This window comes from Orbicella franksi, chromosome 10 (assembly GCF_964199315.1).
Source record: "Orbicella franksi chromosome 10, jaOrbFran1.1, whole genome shotgun sequence".
Classification (NCBI taxonomy): domain Eukaryota; kingdom Metazoa; phylum Cnidaria; class Anthozoa; order Scleractinia; family Merulinidae; genus Orbicella; species Orbicella franksi.
In genome coordinates this window covers 16,328,144-16,350,642 of record NC_138154.1, presented here as the reverse complement: position 1 = coordinate 16,350,642, position 22,499 = coordinate 16,328,144, and the positions used below count along the sequence as shown (strand labels likewise).

General features: G+C 41.3%; 2 pseudogenes; one reads left to right on the top strand and one right to left on the bottom strand.

Annotated features, from left to right (window-relative positions):
• Nucleotides 1–303: 303 nt before the first annotated feature.
• LOC145500360 (uncharacterized) lies at nt 304–18,457 on the bottom strand (annotated as a pseudogene).
• LOC145500387 (uncharacterized) lies at nt 3,901–5,504 on the top strand (annotated as a pseudogene).
• Nucleotides 18,458–22,499: the final 4,042 nt, after the last annotated feature.

The window sequence follows — 22,499 nt, the reverse complement described above, 5'->3', positions numbered from 1 at the left end:
TGTGATTCAACCAATGTAGCTAGTGCAGAAGCGTTCCACGTTAAGAGATTGCATCGAAATGATCTACAGTTGAACAACTAGTGAACCAAATTCACCAACGGTAAGTTCATTAGAGTTAATGATACATCACAGTTTACAAATGATGGAAAATGGTTCAAGAGGTCATCCAATTTTGTATCATTTAAAATGGAGATAAATCACAAAGAAGTAGTCTGTTCGCAGCCGTTGATAATTATTATTTTTGTTAGCCGGGCGCACAAGCAAAACGAGAGCAGACTATAAACAACGAAGATAAAGTTAATTGTGTAAATACCGCGTGTTGGAATATTCGGCCCATCATTCGATTATCCAATTGACTTCAGATTTCATCGACTTTCAAACGGAAATTCTCGAGTTGCATGCAAAAGATATCGGAATCGGAACATGCCGATATCGACATCGGAAACCAAATTGCCGATAAGAATTTGAACTATCCAATTGACTTCCAATTTAATCGACTTTCAAACGGAAACATTTCAGTGCATGTATAAAGATATCGGAATTGGAACATGCCGATATTGACATCGGAAACCAAGTTGCCGATAAGAATTTGGAGATGCTCCCTTAGCTTGCAAGATCTTTTAATAGGCATTTAAGCCTCAGAATGCAAAATTCAATAATTGGACTATATCCATGCAGTGCTGCAGCTTTTTTTACAAATAATGTATATTCGTTTGCTGCTTTTGTTTTTGAGTTTTGCAATTCTATTTTAACAAAACAAAATACATTGTACAATCATGAAATGCAGACTGCAAATGAACACAAATAAAACTGAAAGAGGTATTTGGGGGGTTTGAATTTGGCCTCACTGAAATGTGCTTTCCTCCCCTGGGCTTGGGACATTAGTATAAAGTAAAGAATTGCAATGCAGGGGCGTAGCGTGATTTTGAAGGTCTACCCACAAAAAGAAAATTTGAGTGCAAAGGTGCTCCAAACTGTGCGGATTTGGGGGCATGCTCCCCCAGAAAATTTAAAATCTGGGGTCTCTGAAGTGCCATTCCCGTTATTTCCGACTGACATTTCAGTAAAGAAATGCAAGGGAAAATGCAGTAGTTAGTTGTTTATTTCACCCATCTCTAGAGTTTTCAACAATCTACAGCAAAAACAGGGGGTAAAACAATGGTATAAACATGGGGTTTAAAAGCAAAGGGCAAGACAGACCCTTCATATGGGCAATAGAGCATCATCAATGTCAAATCAGTCACTGTGCTTTTGAATGTGCAGAATTGCTAAAGAGCTCAATCTCCCATCTGTCATGGTACTTCGTAAAGGAGTTTTTAATCTCTTCATATTGCTGAAGCTACCCTCAGCAGTGCAAGTTGACACAGGATACATCAACAATGTTATGACAGCAACATATAATCCAGCATAGAATTGAGGGTTGGCATGATCAAGAGTGTCAACCAAAGTCTGGCTTCACATTCGGATCCATTCCACTGTAAATGTCATGAATGGGTTTTATAAAAAGATACTGGAGAGACTTAGACACACAGAGAACAATTTGAAATTTAAAAACCGACTCATTGACTCACAAGGACTGTGCTCTCTATAAATAGACTATTCCCATTGTATCATAATCAATACCCAAATTTCAATAAGACACAAGATAAACCCCATATGCATTTCACTGCATATCATCGAGACAATCTAGACAATCGCACTTAAATTTACAATAGGTACAACAAAAGTGAACTGCAACTTTTGCACCTGGTCCACTGGCATCAAGACAATTCAAAAGTAATTTTCTTAGGCAGGCAATCTCTAGGTGACAGATGTCCTGATGTCCTCACTCATTCCTTCTTGATTGTTAGCAATGTTGTGATTGTTGTAGTGCAGTATCGCATTTGCAGGCTTTCCATCTTGACCTGCTCTTCTAGTTTCTTGAAAATACTCTCGGATCATACTTGGTGGACCAACATGAATAATGCACCTTATGGATGGGATACCAACACCCATTCCCATGGCCACAGTTGCAAATGTTATTCTGACTTTAGACACTGGTAAGGCCAATTTCGTCAGGATCTGATCCTTCATTGCAGTCGTCTGTGGGGCATGGTTCTCTGCGAACAGTCTATTTTCAGGCAAGGCTTTAGCTTCTAAGGGATAGTACTTTCCCTTTCCATGTGGTTTTTTAAAAAAATTGAATGCAAACCCGCACCATTTTAAGCAAAGGCATCTATTGTCAACAGATAATTTAATTTGATTTCTTCCAATTGTTTCTTTCAATTGACTTGCCATAGGCCTCAGTAGTTCTTGGAAAAAGTCTATGTCACTGCCGTTATGGAATACCTTGTAAGAAATCTTTGGTCTGTTTGGATCCCCTATCTCTTCACTTTCAGTGGATTTTTCATAGTTGAGGAATCCTTAATTGCCTTGTCATCCACTTTACTTGCTGTTACAGTTCATGTAACAACTGGCACTTGTGGAAACGTTTCACACAGCGTTGCCAATTGGCAATAATCTTTCCTGAAATCATCTCCCCTAATTATAATAAACAAAAGGAAAAGGGGAATTTTTTTAAAGGATATTTTAGCCTACTCTTATCTACCATAGGCTTCTCTTTCTGCATAAGTGATCTGCTGTGTGAAAGCTGAATTCACCTCCTTGGTGTTAGAATATGCTTCCTTGTTTTGGATGTGGAACGCCATCAAACATTCTGTGAATTGCGGAAATATGATAAGGTCAAATCAGCACAAATGAAGGCAAGCAGATAAAAGCAACTCTTACCAATAGAGCAACATGTGGCGGTATAATAACTTCGCAAGCCAAAACATTCCCCTGACCACGAAACCTTGCTCAGCAGCCAAATGTCACGTGACTTGGTCATCATACCCTTACAAGCTGCCACTTTGTAGCTATCCAATGGCAACTTTGCAATGGACTGCTTGGAAGTTGCGGATTTAGTAGTGATGGTGGGAATTCCAAGGCCTCAGGAATTAGCTAGCTCATCTTCAGAGAACACCAGAGGTATAAGTTTATATAATAAAAAGATGGGGCTCTTCTGGCATGCTCCTTGAAGAGCAACTCTCAGTTTGGTTCAACGAACAAAAATGTTGTAGTTGTTGAGCGGTACTTTGACAAATGTAAAATTTACGATTATTCTACTCTATAGATAGCAATAAAATTTTGCAACAAAGGCACTCAAGAAATTATACAGGGAGAATATTTTGCAGGAAATTGCATGTTAAACGTGCCATCAACAAGATTAAGAATTTTCACATATGGGACAGAGTTGTTCCACCACATTAAATGGGAATTGTAAACCAGATGTGGGCAGTATGTGCATTCTGTTGCATAGTAGGGGTGGTCTTCCTTTAATTTACACCCCAAAACACTGGTCTGTTCCATGAAGAACTTTGCATCTGTACAAGCATCAAGGGGTGTGACCTGATACTTGGTGTATGGGCATTTAACTTCTGCTATCCCAAAGTAATCAGTACAGCCAAAGTCAACTACTTGTGCATCAGGGGTAGCACCTAAAACTGGACATCCTTTTGATACCACAAGTCCACAGGGCAGTACCTTAACAGGTGTCCTGTTGAACATGAACTTCTCATACTCCATTAGAGCAACTGGTTCAAACTTTTTGCCATGTTCTAAATATTTAGAAGAAGCTGGTGTGGAATTCATCAGTTGCTCAGCAAATGTAGTGTGGTTTCTTTGTCGTTTCGAAATCAAATGATATTGTGACGCTGTAAATCTGAATTTTCTATCTTCCTTCCATTTTGAGCATTCAGTTCATTTCCTTGTTTGAGTTTCCAGTTCATTGATTTCATCTTCAACTAAAGTTAAAGATTGTAAAAGTTTCTGGTCATTCTCAGACAAATTATCAGGAATTACCATGCTGTCAATGACCCTTAGAGCATAGTTAGTAGAGGAGACTGGTTAGGAAACTCGGCGAACTTCAAAGGACCAAAACAATAGTGGCTCTCTGATGTTAAACTGACCCATCACGTGATACTGACCCTGCACACTCAAAACAAGATGGCGGACAGTATGAATGATCTCTACCTCTTCGGGGAAGATTTCGAAGCCATTCTGGATATCCTAGAAGGCGATGAAGACTTGGAGAAGCAATTTGAAAGCTCAGTAAGTGATGTAAGTACAAATAATCTAAAAATTCTCTGCTTTTGTTTCGGCTGGAGTGGAATGCGAGCTCGGTTGCTATATAAACAACCTCTAGTTTGTCTGTTCAAGGTAATTGGTAAATGTTTCTGCAATGAAAAGGAATAAAAACGCTGACTTACGGGACGAATTCAAGCACTATGAGGACGGACAGCTTACTGAAACTGAGGAATTTTCCGTGTTTAAAATACTGTTTGATGCATACTTAAAGAAGGGAGACAGAGAAAAGTTTTATGAGAAATATTATGCCCAGATTCCACTGAAATCTAAAAGCTTTTTTAGAGGGTTATCCCGAAATGCAGCTACATTGCTAGTAATTAAAGTGGCTGATAGTATGCTCGCACATTGCAAGCATATGAAGTCATCTCATGACAACAGTGTTCATCCAAAACTGTCTTATCAGAGAAAGAGAAGGCTGGGCTGCAGTATTTGGGTGGGTATGTATTGCACAATCTTCACTAAAATTGTGGAAGAAAGTTTTCAAATGAAAGCCAGCAGGCAATGGCTATCCTCAAAGCTGGGAAATTGGAGTATGGCTCTGCTTCACAAAGGCTGGTTTCCAGTTTGGACTGCAGTGGTCTCTGGCCTATAACAGAGTCTGCACAATTCATATTTTCTAGGACCGAACATTATTTCAGACAGTCAACTTTGAAAGTTGCTGGTGGTTTGCAACGAGTGGACATTGCTGGAATAGCTCAGAAGTCAGTCTGATAGTGATGTGGTATCGAACTACCAAACTATGGTTTCAGATGCTGAACTGGTTCCCACTAAGAATGTTAGTAAAGATGTCCTACACAGTATTGTAAATTTGTACCTTAGGGTTCGCTCGTTCTCTTTAGCCAAGGACATCATACAAGACTTTAAAATTAAAGCAAAGCAATCTAAAGGTAAGGCTCTACGTAAAGAAATCCAAAGAGGTTGCGAGCTCAAGCAAGCTCAAGAGAGGCATAACTAGGGTAGTATATTAGGATTGTTTACTGTTAAATTATAAGGATATTTCTGATTTTTATACACATTATTTATTAACAGTATACACTGAAGTAATAATATTTGACGCTCAAATGGTCGAGTTTTCTTAGCCCGATCTAGAGTCTGTTGGGTCACACCCCTAGTTGGGCACATGTATTTGATAGTTACAGTTGATATTAATATCTTGAATCTTGAATCTTGAACCCAGATGTAGATGCATGTACCTTGCTATTTACTTCAACCTTTGAGAATAGATACCTGGAAACAAAGTGAAGTTCACTTCACTTCATTGATTTTATGTTTACAAGGAACAAGACAGTTTTGAACTGAACCGGACCTGATTGGCTTCTGCTTACATGACTTCAAAACCAAACCTAAAGTACCGTAGTTTCTCGGTTATAAGACGCACGGTTTTTTCGAGGAAAATCTGTTTTTTCTTGGGAAGTTTTTGCCAAAATTGGGGTGCGCCTTATAGCCGAATATTTTCGCACAAAAAATCTAACGACAGCAATTTTACCGGAACTTACAGTTAACACTAGACAAATAAAAGACACTAAACATTGGTCATTGACTTTTTTAAGATTTGGTGGTTCTGAAAAGAACCGGGTGGCTCTGAAAAGAGCCGTTGTTGTTGTTTTGAAATTTATTGATGTCTAGTCTTCCTCCTCGCTATCCGTGTCAAACTTGTTCTCCAGTTCATCATCTGCTTCCTCGTCTCCAGCTTCTTCTTTGTCCCACACAGCTTCGTCCTCGGTGCCGTCCAGAGCATTTGATATTCCACAGCACTTGAATGAGTTCGCGATCAAATCAGCGGGTATCTCTTGCCATGCCTTTTGGATCCACTGCAAAACCAGTTCTTTGCTCGGCGCACGCTTCTTCCCCGACGGAGTGTAAGTGAACGGACCGTTCACCATCCAAGTCTGGTATTGGGATCGCACCTTGGTCTTAAAAGGTTTGTTGATACACTTGTCCAGGGGCTGCAACACGGGCGTAAGTCCACCAGGAATAACTGCGACTTCTACGTTTCGCCTCGCCAGAAGATCTTTCACGGCGTTTGTCAAATGCCCTCGGAATGAATCCCACACGAGGAGAGCTCTTTGGTCTGGGGTGTACCGAAGATTGCGTCGAACCCACTCCATTACTCCTAGAAATTAATAAGAAATACAGTCTTAGAATGCTAGAAAGCTTTATTATCAAGGCCGCATTGTGTTAAACAACTGCACGAGAAAAGCTAACAAACTGAAATTTGCATACGCGCGTACGTGCTAAACAGCACATGCTAGGTAACACCATACGTCAACAATGAAATTCAAATCTCGTTTCTGAGAAACAAGAAGTGTACTCGTCTCGCTCACTTGTCGAAAAGATGCTGCTCAGAATAAACAGTGTTTTAGCTTACCTTCTTCGTCCATCCAGCCCTTCTTGTGAACGGAGATCTGCATCCTTGGTGGCATGTTGATTTTCAGCTGTCGAACTCCTTTGAATATGACCTTCGGCGGAAGTTTCTCGCCGTTCGCTTTCACCGTTAGTGCAACTGTGAAACTCTGCTTGTTGGCACCGCATGACAACACTGGAACTGTTCTATTCCCGGTGAACTCCAAGGTTCTGGTGGCTGGCAGCTCAAACCGCATTGGCGTTTCGTCCATATTGAGGATACGACTTAAATCATACCCCCAACGCTGGCGAGATCTCAGGATGAATCGATGAAATTGGATGACCTTGTCTTCCATGTCGGCCGGGAGTCGTTGAGCAAGAGTGGTCTTCACTCTCATGGAGATGGAGTGGCGACGTTTCCAGTTCGTGTACCAGCCATCGGATGCTTTAAATTCAGGGTCGGTGCTGAGTTCTTTTGCCTTGAGTCGAAGCATCATGCCGCTAACTGACAGACCTGCAACAACAATTAAAATAAAATGTCAGTTCCTTGATCAAATACAATGAACATAAACAGATTTATGGATCATCAGTGACAAGCACATTACTCCAGATTACTGGAAATGGAAAAATAAACTCAACAATGCTTACCTTGACTTCGCTGATCGCTGAACCAGTCGGCTAATTGCTGATCCATCTAAGCATACTTCGGTCGGAAGCGTCCCATAGATGCACGCTTTGCTGTCATCCGCAGCTCGCCGGAAAACAAAACGTGTTGTTGGTTATACCATTTCCTAACCATGGATTCTGAAATGCCGTATTCACAAGCGATTTCACGGTTGTTGTTTACCGCCTTGGCCTCTGCAACGATTTTCAACTTGAAGTTGAGGTCATACGAATGACGGTGAGAGCTTGGCATATTTACGATTGAGATTTGACTGTTTACGATGAGAACGTATCAGTAAGTTTTGCAACTGTGTTTAAGTTCGGCTTGGTGATGTTTTTATAATACCAACTCGGATCGTTGAATATTTATTAGAATCTTTATAAAAAACGAAATATGTTTCCTGAGCAGGAAAGCTGAAATTAACGTGTATGCGTTGTTTGTTTACACTCAAGTTTATCATTAGAGGTGCGAACTTTTAGCTTTTGTTTTCATGTATATCATTAAATGTGTGACTTTTTCACTTTTGTTGACATTTGTTCACGTTTACAGAGAGTTCGCGTGCTAATTGTGCCAAGAGAATAAAATTTTATCTTTATGAACTCTTCATTTCTTGGTGCGTCTTATAACCGAGTATTTTCACATAATTTTCAGTTTGGGAACTTTGCATGATTAAGTTGCCAAGTTTGGGGTGCGTCTTATAGCCGAGTGCGCCTTATAACCGAGAAACTACGGTATTGCTAAATGTAAAATCCCAGTATGTAAACTTTCAGACAATATTTCATTTTGTCAACTGCCTTATTACGTAACACTACTGTGACTAGGGCAGGAAAAATCCCAGGTTTGATTGTAAATTTTGCTGTTGGGCAAGTGAAAATGGAAGTTTGTTGGTCTGGTGGGCAAGTGAAATAGCCTCAGTAGGCTTGTTAGTTGATAATTAACAAACATTGCACACGTATTGGGTAAGTAATATTTTGGTGACAGCAACTGAAAACTGAAATGTACTGGCCCACTGGGCAACTGAATTTCAAAATATTTTTCCTGCCCTGTGTGACAAGCTACACAGCTGTAATAATAATTTCAATAATTGCCATTTGGGCAAGTCTATAAAGTTCCTTTTCCTTTGGCAGGAATTGTTTTTGCTATATAACCAGATCCTTAGTGTGACAAACAGTTTGTGGTTGTCTTTACCAAATGTGGGGCATCAGAAAAGAAATGCAGGAACTGATGGGGCGCGAATAGATTGATGGTGCGGTAGCGTACATCAGTGTCTGCACCTCCATCCAGTGGCTTGTGCAGGTGGTAGAATCTTCTGTTTGGAGATGCACCATCGGAGGTGGCTGCAATGACCCACAGATTGCAGGTGGTCTCAAGAATGGCAACTGTTTCCCAGAAAAGGAGCATCAATTGGGCTGCAGTGACACCTGTGGTTGCAAAATGAGCCAAGCAGAACTTGAGCTCTGTGCACACCCCACGCACCAGGAATGCTAGAGCATGTGAGGCAACCTCGTCAACTTTCTCCAGAGATCCAAAATTCAAGTCTGGGTCACCTAGATCAGTGAATCCAATAAGTTCTCCAGTCACTTTATCTAAAACTAGGTTTGCCATGATCTTCATCTCGTCAAATAATAGGACCACATATCTCTGTACATCAAAGTAGGACTCTGTTTCAGACTGCAACACCTTGATGACCTCGTCTTTGAACCCTCTTTGGGGCCGGATAGCATTTCTATAATCTCTCAGTCGTTGCTGACTTGGCAGCACAAGAACTTTACTGTTTCTTATTTCTTCATAACATGGAGACTTTGCAGCCAGTGATAAACAGAATTTTATAATCGTGGGATGATATCGGATACTAGTTGCACTGCTTTTTAACAATTTTTTTTGCTGCTGCCAAAACAGATTCATGAATGGTGTCATACGTGAACTACAGTCACCAATTATTGAAGTTAGATCATTACTTAGCTTGTGATCTACCAGGACTGAAGATTTTGAAATCCCTTGCTTCATTTCCTCTAGCTGGTGCTCTAGCTCAGAACATTTCAGCCATTGCATCTGCAATGTGAGCTTGAGTCTTTCAGGTGCTGTACTTGCCACAGGTGCTTTGATGTGTGCTGGTTCTGAAAACCTCCTTTGCTTTGCTCTTGCTTTGAGGTCACTAGCATGTGAATATTCCACACAAGCTGTGCAGAGCTGTGATGTTGGGCTGCAGAGTAAACTACAATCAGAAGGCCACCAGAATTGTTTCTTTGGGAACATGTCAAGGCCATCTTCATCACCACTGTACAAGGGATCCACAATCTTTGGAATGACATGTGGAATTTCCTGTCCAGTTAATTCTTTGGGGTTCACTCCAGGACAAATAAGTTGACATTCTATATCTCTTATTAGATCAGAGACCGTCACATTGTTCATAGACCTTAGACTAGTTGTATAGAGTTCATGATTGTCTGGTAAGAACCATCCATAAACTGCAATAGTGTATCCAAGACTGTCATCAATGATCAGTTTAAATTCTGGCAGCTGAAAACAATCCTTCATCTTTTGTAAAATAACTCTGTCACTGCGTTCTTCCACTACCCACTCACTGGTGGTTTTCAAAGCCTTGATCCTTTTGCACACATCTTTAAGCCCTGTGTAATATTTCCTGTTGTCGATTGAAGTAGGAACATCTTTCATGATTACTCTGGCTGGTTGTGAAGGAGGTTTAGGAGTCTTGTGGCTTTTCTTGGGCATGTTTTCCATAGGAAGCGCCCCAAACTTAAATTTCTTTTTGGTCATCTTCACAGATTCAACTGAAAGAAGTTAAAGGAAAGAATAATCAAAATCTCACTTGAAATTAATGGCAAGGACTCCACAAAATAAATGGCAAAACAGTCGTGCAGTTCACAAAATCAACAGGGACAGCATGACATTGATTTCAAGACTCCTGAAGTTTGCACAGTTGATGAAAGAGAGACTGCTTTTCATAGATGTTTAATTGCTAGTGATCGAGGGGTTGTCAACTAGAGGCTACGAGACAGAATCTCCAAATACCACAGCTCGCAACAACAGAAATCACTACACAAGAATTTCAAACGTTTCGCATAGGACCAAACTATGTAAGCTGAAGTTTGCATACTTTTTTTATACGCGTACGGCTACTTACATGTATCTATCTCGTAAGGTTTGAAGTGTTTCTCGCAAGTAAATACTGCGTCATTGTCTATCAACCTCTGAAACGTGGCATTTTTCTCGCAGGTCTTCGTAATCTCGCCAAGCCATGCTTCCCTCCACGTCTTGTGCTTTGGATCTTTCGCTGCTGGTAGCTTGAATATGCCAAGACCTTTCGTTCTCCAGCACGATCCGCAGCCCCAAACTGCACAATTTTTGCCAGGCATCTCGTAGAACTACTCATAAGCAAGTTTTCTTTCGAATCTGGTAACTCAGCAAGTCCGAAAACGATTTAAAACACGTTAAACTAATGACATGCTATGTAGCGGCCGGCGACTCTCGAGCAAACTAGAGGTGTCGTGAGCCGGTGAAGACGACTTTTAAAGATAGGACTACTTTACGGGCTGACGAAATAAAGCACACTGATGTGTAGGACAAATTGATTTATTTCCTTGGCACCAATTGCGATAATCGTTGTTTAGCCGTAAACTGAAATTTGATTAAAAATAAAGCATAAGCTACTAAAGAAACAGTTCTTCTTGCGAGCATTGAGGTCCACGTGATACTTATGTACTTAACTTACACTAAACTGCGACGAAACTAGAAACTAACCTAAACCTTATGACTGCAGGGCAGTAGAAAACAGCAAGTCTATATACGGAATTGCAATAACTAATAAGATACAATCGATAAGAAAACTAACTGAGAATTCCGTGGAAACTAACTATTAAAAGGTAAAGACAACACTTACATATCAGTCCTACGCTTGCCTCTAAAGGTAGACTGCTTTGGCTTCACTAGGCAGTCACTTTTAACTTCTTCAACTTAGGTGACTTGCGTTTGTGGTGAAAGTGAGGATACAACTGGCAAATCTAATAGCTACGTGCACGTACAGAAACTATAAGGCTGAATTGTTCCTTTGATTAGAACGGAACTACGTAATACTGCGGTAAGACTACAATAGATCATTGAGTGTTCATCACATGGCTCCCCTGAAATTTGTTCATTAATAGATTTCACTTCTTGACTTAAAACTAAGAAATTAATATTCAACTATCTAAACTTATCTAGAGTTCATAGATAGTGTTCATGGCTTCTCGGTGGGGAGTTCTCCCGGTCTCTCCTCTACAGCGTCACTCCAGCTCATCAGGAAAACCAGCTTGTGTATGGGCCTCTCCAGGAAACGCGGTGGATGGACACGCACCCCCTTTGCGTCGATAGATGGGTCAGCAAGGGTTACCTGCACCCTGCGCACACGACCATCCTTGTCGGGATAAGTTCTTGTAACTCTTCCAAGCTCCCAGTGGTTTCGCGCGAGGGAATCATCTTTGATCAGCACAATGTCATCGACGTTGAGATCTTGCTGTGGTTTCAACCATTTCTGCCGTAGCTGCAAGGACTGTAAGAATTCCTTCCGCCAGCGGGACCAAAACTCGTTCGACAGATGTTGACTCGTCGCCACTGTTTTCGCGAGTACTTATCGGCATCTTGAAAATTCCCTGGAGGAGGAAGCACTATCTTCGATTTCATGGTGAGAAGGTGGTTCGGAGTGAGGGGCCTGGGTGCGTCTGGGTCCTGTAGCCCGTCTACTGATAGTGGTCGGCTGTTGATGATTGATTCGGCTTCACACATAAATGTGTGAAGAGATTCGTCATCAAGTTGACTTGCATTGTTACTCAGCAGCGCAGCCAATACGTTGCGAACACTTCTAATCTGCCGTTCCCATACGCCGCCCATGTGGCTAGCTGACGGAACGTTCATCTTGAAGCTGAAGTAATCACAATTCTGTTGTAACATCTCCGTGCTGATCTTAGAGTGGTCCAGCTCACTCAGGGCTTCTTTGAGCTCATTACAGGCGCCTACAAAGTTGGTGCCTTGGTCACATCTAAGCTGACGGATAGGACCTCGACGGCAGATGAAACGACGAAGCGCGTTAATGAAAGAATCTGTGTCGAGGCTGTGGGCGACTTCAATGTGTATGGCTCTTGATACCATACAGGTGAAGAGCGCACCGTATCTCTTCAATTCTTTTCTTTTTTCTTTAATGATCCAGGGACCAAAGAAGTCTACAGCACAATAGGTGAACGGCGGTGCTGGTTCGAGCCTGTCTTCCGGCAGGTCTGACATTTTCTGGGACTGGGTGGACCCACGCATCTTGCGGCATTTCACGCAGTTGTGGATACAATGGGATACTGACAAACTGCCACCGACTACCCAGTAACCACTGGATCTTAGCTCGTTGAGGGTGGTTGTTCTGCCTTGGTGCAAACACCTCTCATGGAAGTAGTTGATTACGAGCTTGGTGATGTGGCTGTTTCTTGGTAGTAGGGCTGGAAATTTAACTTCATCTGTCAGGTTTGCCCGTCTTATGCGACCACCAACGCGCATGATGCCGTGCTCGTCTATGAATGGATCAAGCTTCTTAAGGTTTGAGGAAACGAACTTGTGTAAGTTGAAGCCCCCTCTCTTGCACATCTCTTTAACATCTTTGATGAGCTTCACGGCTTCGCCTACGGATGGTACGGACTTAAGACCGTCGTCTACGTAGAAGTCATCCCGGACAAAGTCAGCTGCCGCGGAACCAATTTCCTTCTCATTGTCGTTGGCAGTGGACTTCAAGGCGAAATTTGAGCAACCTGGTGAGGATGTGGCTCCAAACAGATGTACTGTCATCCGATACTCTTTGGGTTCTTTGGAGGTGTCGCCATTTTCCCACCAGAGAAAGCGTAACAGGTTTCTGCATTCTTCGTTAACCTTCACCTGGTGGAACATCCCTTCGACATCACACATGAAAGCAATGTTCTCCTTTCGAAATCTGCACAGGACGCCTGTTAGATTGTTGGTCATGTCCGGTCCTTGTAGGAGGTGCTTGTTTAAAGAGTCCCCTTGAAACTCAGCGGAGCAATCAAAGACAACTCGTATCTTGTTAGGCTTCTTAAGGTGATATACCCCATGATGTGGAATGTACCATACTTGCTGGTTGCCTTCTTCTTCATTTAGTGCTGGGACTTCTTCGGCATAACCATTTTCAATGACCGTGTTCATGAAGTTGACGTAATCGTTACTATACTTCTTATCGGACGCCAATCTTCTCTTTAGGTTCTTTAGCCGACGGAGAGCCATCTCTCTATTGTTTGGCAACCTCAAGTTCCGATCCTTTAGAGGTAGGGGCATTTCGTAATGTCCATCTTCTCGATGATATATGCCTTCAGTGATGATCTTCAGAAATCTCCGATCTTCTTGGGAAAGTGCTTGCCCGTCCGTGTTTCTTTCAGAGAAGTCTAGTTCAAGCATTTCCTTTACTTGGAAGGGGTTCAAGATTTCCTTGGCTTGAGAACTAACTGCAAACTTGCTGTGAAGACTTTCGGGATCTCCAACTTCTTGAGTGATAATCCGGTTACAGGTGACTTCGTTCTCTTCAACTCCATCTTGCGTGTCTTTAACTGGCGTAACTGGTCCGATAATTCCCCATCCCAGCAGGGTTCTGATGGCGTATGGATCATCCGCCTTTCGTGTTATCACCTCTCGTGGCTTGAGTGCTCGAGGGCAGTTACAGCCAATGAGAAGGCCCACTTCTACCCTTTCTTGATAAGGTGGGATCTTGTCTTGAATTCTTTGCAGATGTGGCCACTTGTTTGCTGTCCCGGGTCGAGGAATCTGGTTTCTCCTGGAGGGAATTGCATCACGCGAGTACACCTTCGGGAGCTCCACTTGCACTCTTTTGTCGTATCTCTCGACCAATAAGCTATTTACTTTCTGGACAGGTATCTCAGCCTTTCCATGCATTGTGTAAAGCTTCAGGTTGATCTCTGGACCTTCAACGCCGAGCTTCTTTAATACGGAGGATTTAACAAACGTAGTATCACTAGCGTTGTCCAGGAGCGCATACACCAACACTTCGGACTGTGGGCGGTCCTTGTGATGAAGCCACACGGGGAGAATCATGGAATTAGTCAGGTTGCCGTCTGGGGTGTTGGAACAATTGCTGACTGCTTCCGGGGTTGTGGCTTCGCTGCCACCGTCATACTTCTTCGGAGATTCTTCTTTGTTCCTTGAATCGTCATGCAAGGATGAAGGATGGGACTTTCCACACACTCCACACTTCAGTCTTGTCGCACAAGCCCTTGAGAGGTGTCCACCGTTAAGGCAACCGAAGCAAAGGCCGTTCTTCCTTATGAAGTCCATGCGATCTGGTAGGCTTCGCTTCATAAACTCTGGGCAATCATCCAGGTAGTGATTTCCTTGGCACGAAGGGCAGCGTCCTTGCGATCGTTTTGATTTATTCTTATTCGCCTCTGACCTTGTAGAAGTTACCAGGCTGTTCGCTGAGGGAAAACGTCTTGTGTTGCGACCTCTGTTGTCACGTGGCGTAGTACTCGTGTCACATGACTCCTTATTTCGCTCTCGCTTTAAGGCGTTGGGAGAGAAGACGGGATCAGTTGCTAATTCAGCCTCCAACTTTACAAATTCCATGAGGTCACTGAAAGAGACGACGTCCTTTGTTTTTTCTCTCCGATCGCGTGCGTAGCGGCACCACTTGACACCGCAATAAGACGGAAGTTTTGCGCTGATTTGGATGAGCGTTTCTGTTGAGTTTAGCTTGCCCATATACTGCATAGACTTCATAGCCTCTCTGCAACGGATCAGGAAGTCGGAAAGTTCTTGAATTCCCGTGCTGTCTCCATCGCGAACCCTTGGCCACGCGCGTAATCGAGACTCTAAGCTTTCAGCGACATGATAGGGTTCTCCAAATCTTTGAGCTAACAACTTCTTTGCTTGCTCATAGCCATCGCCTGTATTCATCGCTACGAAGCCTTTGATCACGTCATTAGCCTTTCCGGTCGTGTACTTGCTGAGGAAGAATAATCTATCTCTACTCGCTTCTACTTTACTCTCGATGATTGTCTCGAAGGCTTGTATGAAAGCAGGATAGTCCATAGAGTTTCCGCTGAAAGTAGGCGGTTCCTGTACCGGCAAAGAACTGATTTGTTGCTGCTTTGCAATCGCGGCGCTAAGTTCCGTTTGTTTTTTTTGCAATTTAATTAGTTCTTTAATCGCGCTTTCATTTAGACTACTTGACTCTTGGTTCTGTCCGTTTTCGACCTTTAAGTTTGGTTTCACTTCTGCCGAGTACGAGGGCTCCATTTGTGAAGGGTCTAATTTCGGTATAAATGGCGGAGAATAAGGGTTCATCTTGATTTGTTTTCCGTTTTCTTGATAAGTGAATTTGACATCATTCTTGTTATCTTTGTGGTTATCCTCTTGAACGGTGTTAATTGGCGATTTCTGATTTTGATCATCGGTTAATTTGAGCTCATCATTGTCACCACTTGTCTTATCTTTGCTGTTGATCACTTTGACATGGCCAATCTGCGGTTTCTGGTCAGCGTGACTGTCGGTTTCGAGGTCATAGTCTTCGTTTAAGATCCTTCTCATTGCATTCACTTCTGCCTCGGCCACAGAAATCTCCTTTAGCAATTGCAACCTTCTTATTTCGTGTTCTTGGTCTAGAAACTGCCTTTCGACCTCGAGTCTTGCCTTTCGTGCCGCTGCTTCGATACTACGTGACCGAGCCGAGACCCCAGAGGTGTTAGATTTCTTAGAGCTTCTAGATCTGGTCTCGCCAGACAGCACGGATTTTGGTTTTGGTTTCTCGATCTCCTTCTCTTCTGAATAGATTTTGTCGACAAGTTTAGTTCTCATTTCCATGAACACTCTATCCTGAAGATCGAACCAACGATACGAGGATTCCCTTTCTTCTTCTGAGTTGAGGAATTCGTGAAATTCGTGATGAGCGTCATTGAATTCTTTTATTTTGTCAATGTTATCGCGTGCGAGCTGCAAGGAAACCCACGGAGGTTGATCGCAATCCAAAAGTTCCTTAATTTTGTCCAGTTCCTTTCGCAATTTGGAGCTGCATGCCTTTTGTTTTGAATCAAGTAAATCCTTCTTATATTCGTGTACCTTTTCAGTGGGTTTTCTTTGGCGTGAATCTTTGATCTCGCCGGACGCCACGCCCTCGAGTTCTTGACATTCCTTTGAGTTTGGTTTTTTCTTCGACAGGTTCGTCTTCGTTTGTTTCAATTTCTTCTTTCTCAGTTGATTTGGAACTCATTGCAAACGACACTTTAGTAGTTCATTGACAATCCAAAACACTTAAGAGGCAACGTTGATATTTTACTGTAGCGGCCGGCGACTCTCAAGCGAACTAGAGGTGTCGTGAGCCGGTGAAGACGACTTTTAAAGATAGGACTACTTTACGGGCTGACGAAATAAAGCACGCTGATGTGTAGGACAAATTGATTTATTTCCTTGGCACCAATTGCGATAATCGTTGTTTAGCCGTAAACTGAAATTTGATTAAAAATAAAGCATAAGCTACTAAAGAAACAGTTCTTCTTGCGAGCATTGAGGTCCACGTGATACTTATGTACTTAACTTACACTAAACTGCGACGAAACTAGAAACTAACCTAAACCTTATGACTGCAGGGCAGTAGAAAACAGCAAGTCTATATACGGAATTGCAATAACTAATAAGATACGATCGATAAGAAAACTAACTGAGAATTCCGTGGAAACTAACTATTAAAAGGTAAAGACAACACTTACATATCAGTCCTACGCTTGCCTCTAAAGGTAGACTGCTTTGGCTTCACTAGGCAGTCACTTTTAACTTCTTCAACTTAGGTGACTTGCGTTCGTGGTGAAAGCGAGGATACAACTGGCAAATCTAATAGCTACGTGCACGTACAGAAACTATAAGGCTGAATTGTTCCTTTGATTAGAACGGAACTACGTAATACTGCGGTAAGACTACAATAGATCATTGAGCGTTCATCACATGCTATATAAACTTAGAAACCGGACGCCATCTTGAAATATTGTGTGCAGGGTCAATGTCATGTGACGTTGAAAATCGTAAACAAAGACATATCTCTTTGAAGTTTGCCGAGTTTCCTAACCAGTCTCTACCAACTATGCTTAGAGGAAACCTTGGATAATTACAGCATTGTTATTTACTTGATCAACTCTTGAAATGCAGCTAACAGATGCAGTGGCCTCAAAGTGTGATTCTGTTAGAGCAACTTGACATGACAAGAAACTGCCAACTTGAAATTTGCCAAACTTTGTTTCCACATGTCAAGCACCTGCCTGGTCAGTCTGTTCATTAGCCTTTCATAGGCCCTTATTGGGATCAATTTTTCTCAGCTGCTCCTTGAGAATTTGCTCAGTAGCCAGATTATGCGTATTTTTCATTCTTGCATCATACACAAGCAGTTTGATACCAGACCATGAAGTGGATTCAGCATCCTTTATTTTTCTCACTTCTACTGCCATTACTGGTTGAGGGGCAATGTTCTTCCCCCACCTTTTTGTGCCACTGGAGTTGAGAAGTACAAGCTATGGAGGACTGTTGATCCTGTTCCTCACTTAGATCTTTAGTAGTAGAAGAAGAAAATAAAGTATACTTGCACATCTTAAACATCAGCAGCAATACGTGGTCGCAAAATCCAACTTTTCCTGCCACACACGAACAAGAAGCACTCACCACTTCTCCAGACAACATACATAGGGAAAATTGCAGATTATGAGGGTCGCTTTTTCTGAAACTATGGCAACACTTCCTTTTAAAGAAAAAGTATCTGGAATCACTCAGACATTCAATATCTTCCAGGTATTTGTCTTCTAAGAAATGCCTGGCCTTTACTAATCAGGTTGGAATGGTGTGATGATCTACATTGGTGATCACTTTTCCAGACTTCAAAACATGGCGATTCATCTGGAGCCGCGTAAACATAGGCATCTTTTCCAGTGATGTTCCCTATCTAGAGCTAGGAAACTGTACCAATTCATTGATTTCAGTGTCGGGCTCAGATCTTGTACCTTGCTTTTCCTTTCTAGGGCTGTAGATTTTGTGAGGATCTAGACCCACGACCTGTTTGTCTTTGCCTGTTCGTATGTACTCATACACTCACTTCACCAGCTCTGCTTTTGTCTTTAATCCTTTTCCCGTGTCTCCAGATCATTTGAGCCAAAATTTGAGCTCCGAGATTTTTAATTCCTGATGTTTTCTTCCATGAGGAGAAGCGCTAGGTGTATTATTTTCTGTAAGAAATAATAAAGTAATTGCCATTGTATACAAAAAGAGACGATTAAATCTTTTGGCCTTTCTGACCTCGTTTTCACGTAACTCAATCCAGGACTCTTGCGGTGTCTGCCATTGTGATAGTCGTGTTTATATGATATAGACAGAATATTTCGCAGTTAATGAAATTTCATTAATGGTGAACTAGTCACCCAGTATATTATATAGACAGCATATTTTGCAGTTGTTGAAATTTCGTTAACGGCAAAGTAGTCACCCAATATATTGTGCAGGGAGAATATTTCGCAGTTATTGAAATTTCATTAATGGCAAAGTAGTCATGGAATATATGATAGAGACAGAATATTTCGCAGTTATTGAAATTTCATTAACAGTGAACTAGTCACCCAGTATATGGTATAGACAGAATATTTCGCAGTTATTGAAACTTCATTAACAGCGAAGAAGTCACCCAGTATGTGATATAGACAATATTTCGCAGTTATTGAAATTTCATTAACAGTGAACTAGTCACCCAGTATATGATATAGACAGAATATTTCGCAGTTATTGAAACTTCATTAACAGCAAAGAAGTCACCCAGTATGTGATATAGACAATATTTCGCAGTTATTGAAATTTCATTTATGACGAAGTAGTCACCCAGCACATTGCACAGAGAGAATATTTCGCAGTTAATGAAATTTCATTAACAGCGAAGTAGCCACCCAATGTAATATACAGAGGGAATATTTCCTAGTTATTGAAATTTCGTTAACGGCAAAGTAGCCAATCAAAATAATAAAATAAAGCCGCGGAATATATTTGCAGTTAATGAAATTTCATTAATGGCAAAGTAGGCGATCACAATATCCCATATGGAGTATAATTCATATTTTAAGTTTTATTTACAGCTATTTAACTCTAATCATCTAGAGACTGGTTAGCAATCTAAATCAATGACAAAAACGTGTAAAACAGCTGCTAACGACTTTTTAAGACAACCCGAACCATAAAACGTAACCATGAAAATGAAACTGGTCTATGACGTAGAATTTTAAATGCTTTTATGCTACTTCCTTACAAGGTATACTCCATTTTTTCCTTTTACAGAGATGATAAAATGAACATTAATCTTGCAAACAAAAAAGCAACAGTCGTTTCTGGGAACTCATCTCTCTGTTTCATAACATGTATGCTCCAGGGCTGTGGTTTTAGAAGGATGATTAGCTCCAATATCCAGGTTAACTACTGTTAGTAAGTATTGATTTTTGGGCTCGAACAACTCAGCCCAGTGGTGTCTCTGTTTATGCCAAAATGTCATTGACTTGTTTCAAAACCTCTTGATCTCAAGTCCATTTTTTTCATCTGTACGGTTTTTCTGGCTATATTGAGTTAAGACAAGTAACACCAGTATGAAACTGGACGTCAGTCCTCTCAAAATTGTAGCTACAGCTGTGGCAGTTTCTATAACTGATTGATTGTTTTCAATTGAATTTTCTTTTGCATGAGGGCCAAGTCGCACTGGAGGGCAATTTCAGATTTGTTCTGGACAAATCAGACTTGAAATCGGCCAGTGACAAAAAATTTGTCCGGAAGACTACAGTCGCACTTGAGAACAAAATCTGTGAACAAACACCATGCCATGCTGTGAGCGCCTGTGCGCGATTTCCTGCGAACCTGCCTTTACTCGCTGTTTACATCCACAAAATCGTGACACAAGGGATCTCAAAATATGTTACCATGAAGAATTCTTGCAGTGATTGTTTTCTTCTTTTTTCTGGTTCTTCAGCAGCAGGCAAATATCAATTTAATGATATGCTGCCTGTTATTTATGCAGAATTTACGAGCACAAAACTTGCTATTGATACGATTTATTTGGCGCCAACGGAAGCGTTATCGAGGACGAGCACCATATTATTGAACTCTTCCTTGTCCAGTCGAATCGTGGTTCGAGATCCATTACCTTGATCAGACAATACCAGGGGACTACTTTCTGAGGCTTTTATGAATGAACAGAGAAAGCTTCAATTTGTTGCTCAATGTAATTCGCAACCGGCTGACGAGACAGAATACAATACTGCGAAATTGTCTCACTCCTGAAAAGGTTCTTGCTTGTGGTTTGCTTCGCCTTGCACATGGAAATTCGTATGAAACCATAGGACCTGCGCTAAACGTCGGTAGAACTACAGCGATAGAGGTTTGTCAAGATGTGGTTGAGGTTCTTTATGAATTGAGGAACGAGTACATCAAATTCCCAACAACAGTGGCTGAGACAATGAGATGTATAGAGACATTTACGGATAAATCATGACTTCCGAACATTGTTGGAGCTATAGATGGGACCCATATCAAAATAATTCTCCTAGAGACAGTGCTGTTGATTATTTTAGTCGAAATCAGCAACATGATTTCATGATTCAAGCCATTGCTGACAGTAAGGGATTATTCCTTGACTTTGCAGCAGGTTATCGAGAAAGTCTTCATGATGCTAGGGTATATCGAAACAGTTCTCTTTATCAAAGAGCAAGCAACGAAGATGTACTGAAAGAACCTGTTGAAAGAATCGGTATCACAGATATTCGTCCTTACCTGGTAGGAGACAGCACATACCCTATTTCCCCCTGGCTTATGAAGCCTTATCCTGAAGCGACGCATGACCCTAGCAAGATAACATTTAACAAGGAACTGTCATCTGCACGAGTAGTCATCGAATGCGCTTTTGGCTGCCTCAAAAGTCGTTGGCGAATTCTACAAAAGCAGTTGGATAGCAGAATAACATTTTCGGTGAAGATTGCCGTTGCTTGTGCAGTGCTGCATAACTTTTGTATTAAAATTGGGGACGAATGGGATGATGATTTTTACAACGACGACGATGATGACCGCAGAAACGAACAGAACAATATTATTAATTATCTATTTTTTACAGCACGCATACTTACATTATTAATTACAAAAAACTACGTATAAAACTACAACAATACAGCTACTTACGCTAATTACAACTTGCTCTAATTACAATGCTTGACGAAACAACAGTATTATTTAAACCGCTTACGTTACACTACTTTTTAATTGCGGCCAATTACTACAAACTTTTACTACGGTTACTAGAACTAGTGAAAACTGCAAAAAAAAAAAAAAGACAAAAAAGCAACAATTTACAGTATATTTAGCTATATTTACAGTTTAACTTGCACCTTTGCTCTGCTAGTTTCTATTTCTATTTTGTTTTTAAGGATAGCCAAGAAAGCGTCTAAGAAATAATCTTCGTCATTTTTTGAAGCGGTGTAAATATAATATTTTGCAATTATTGTACAGAGGTTTAAACCGAGACACAGAGGCACGGTGTCTGTGATGCCGTAAAGTATTTGTGCTTCAGAGAGCGTGATTACAGTATTGTTTTTTCTGTACCACCAATCAGTAAACTCTGTCCAAAACAGCTGGACGTTGGGGCAAGTTACGAAGAGATGTGTAATTGTTTGCTTTTCAGCACATAAATGACAGCGGTCGTGCTCTTTAATACCGAATTTATGTAATGCAGCATTGGTGGGTAAAATATGGTGTACAATCTTGAACTGAAACATCGAGAGTTGAATATCTTTAGTGGCCTTGAAAGGCATCATGTACGTTTGATAAATTTGCTGGTCGTTCAAATTAGCTCTTTTCAGTCTTTTTTCAGCGGTGGCAGAAACGAACTTCTTTTCAACAAGGTAGTTAGTAGCAAGTTTGCAAGAGAGCTTCTCAAGGGGAATTCTATCCATGTTTGTAGGTTCCTTCGAATGCGGCTGTAATTTGCCTTTCAAAGTTTTAATCCAGTTAGATGGAATTGCTTGGCATAAACCGTAATAGGTTAGAAAGTTAGTTTTAAGGGCAAAGTGAGAGCAGAAATCTCGGTAAGATGTAAATGTGTCACCGTTGAAGATATCTCTAATTTTTTCTACACCCGCTTCATGGCATTCTTTGTAGTACACTGAGTAGTTACCAATCCTGATGAATCTATTGTTCCAAAGAATTTCATCAAGTATTTCCTCTTCTGAGGACGGAGTAAACAAATTGATTGACTGCCAAGCCAACAAGGCTTTCTCGT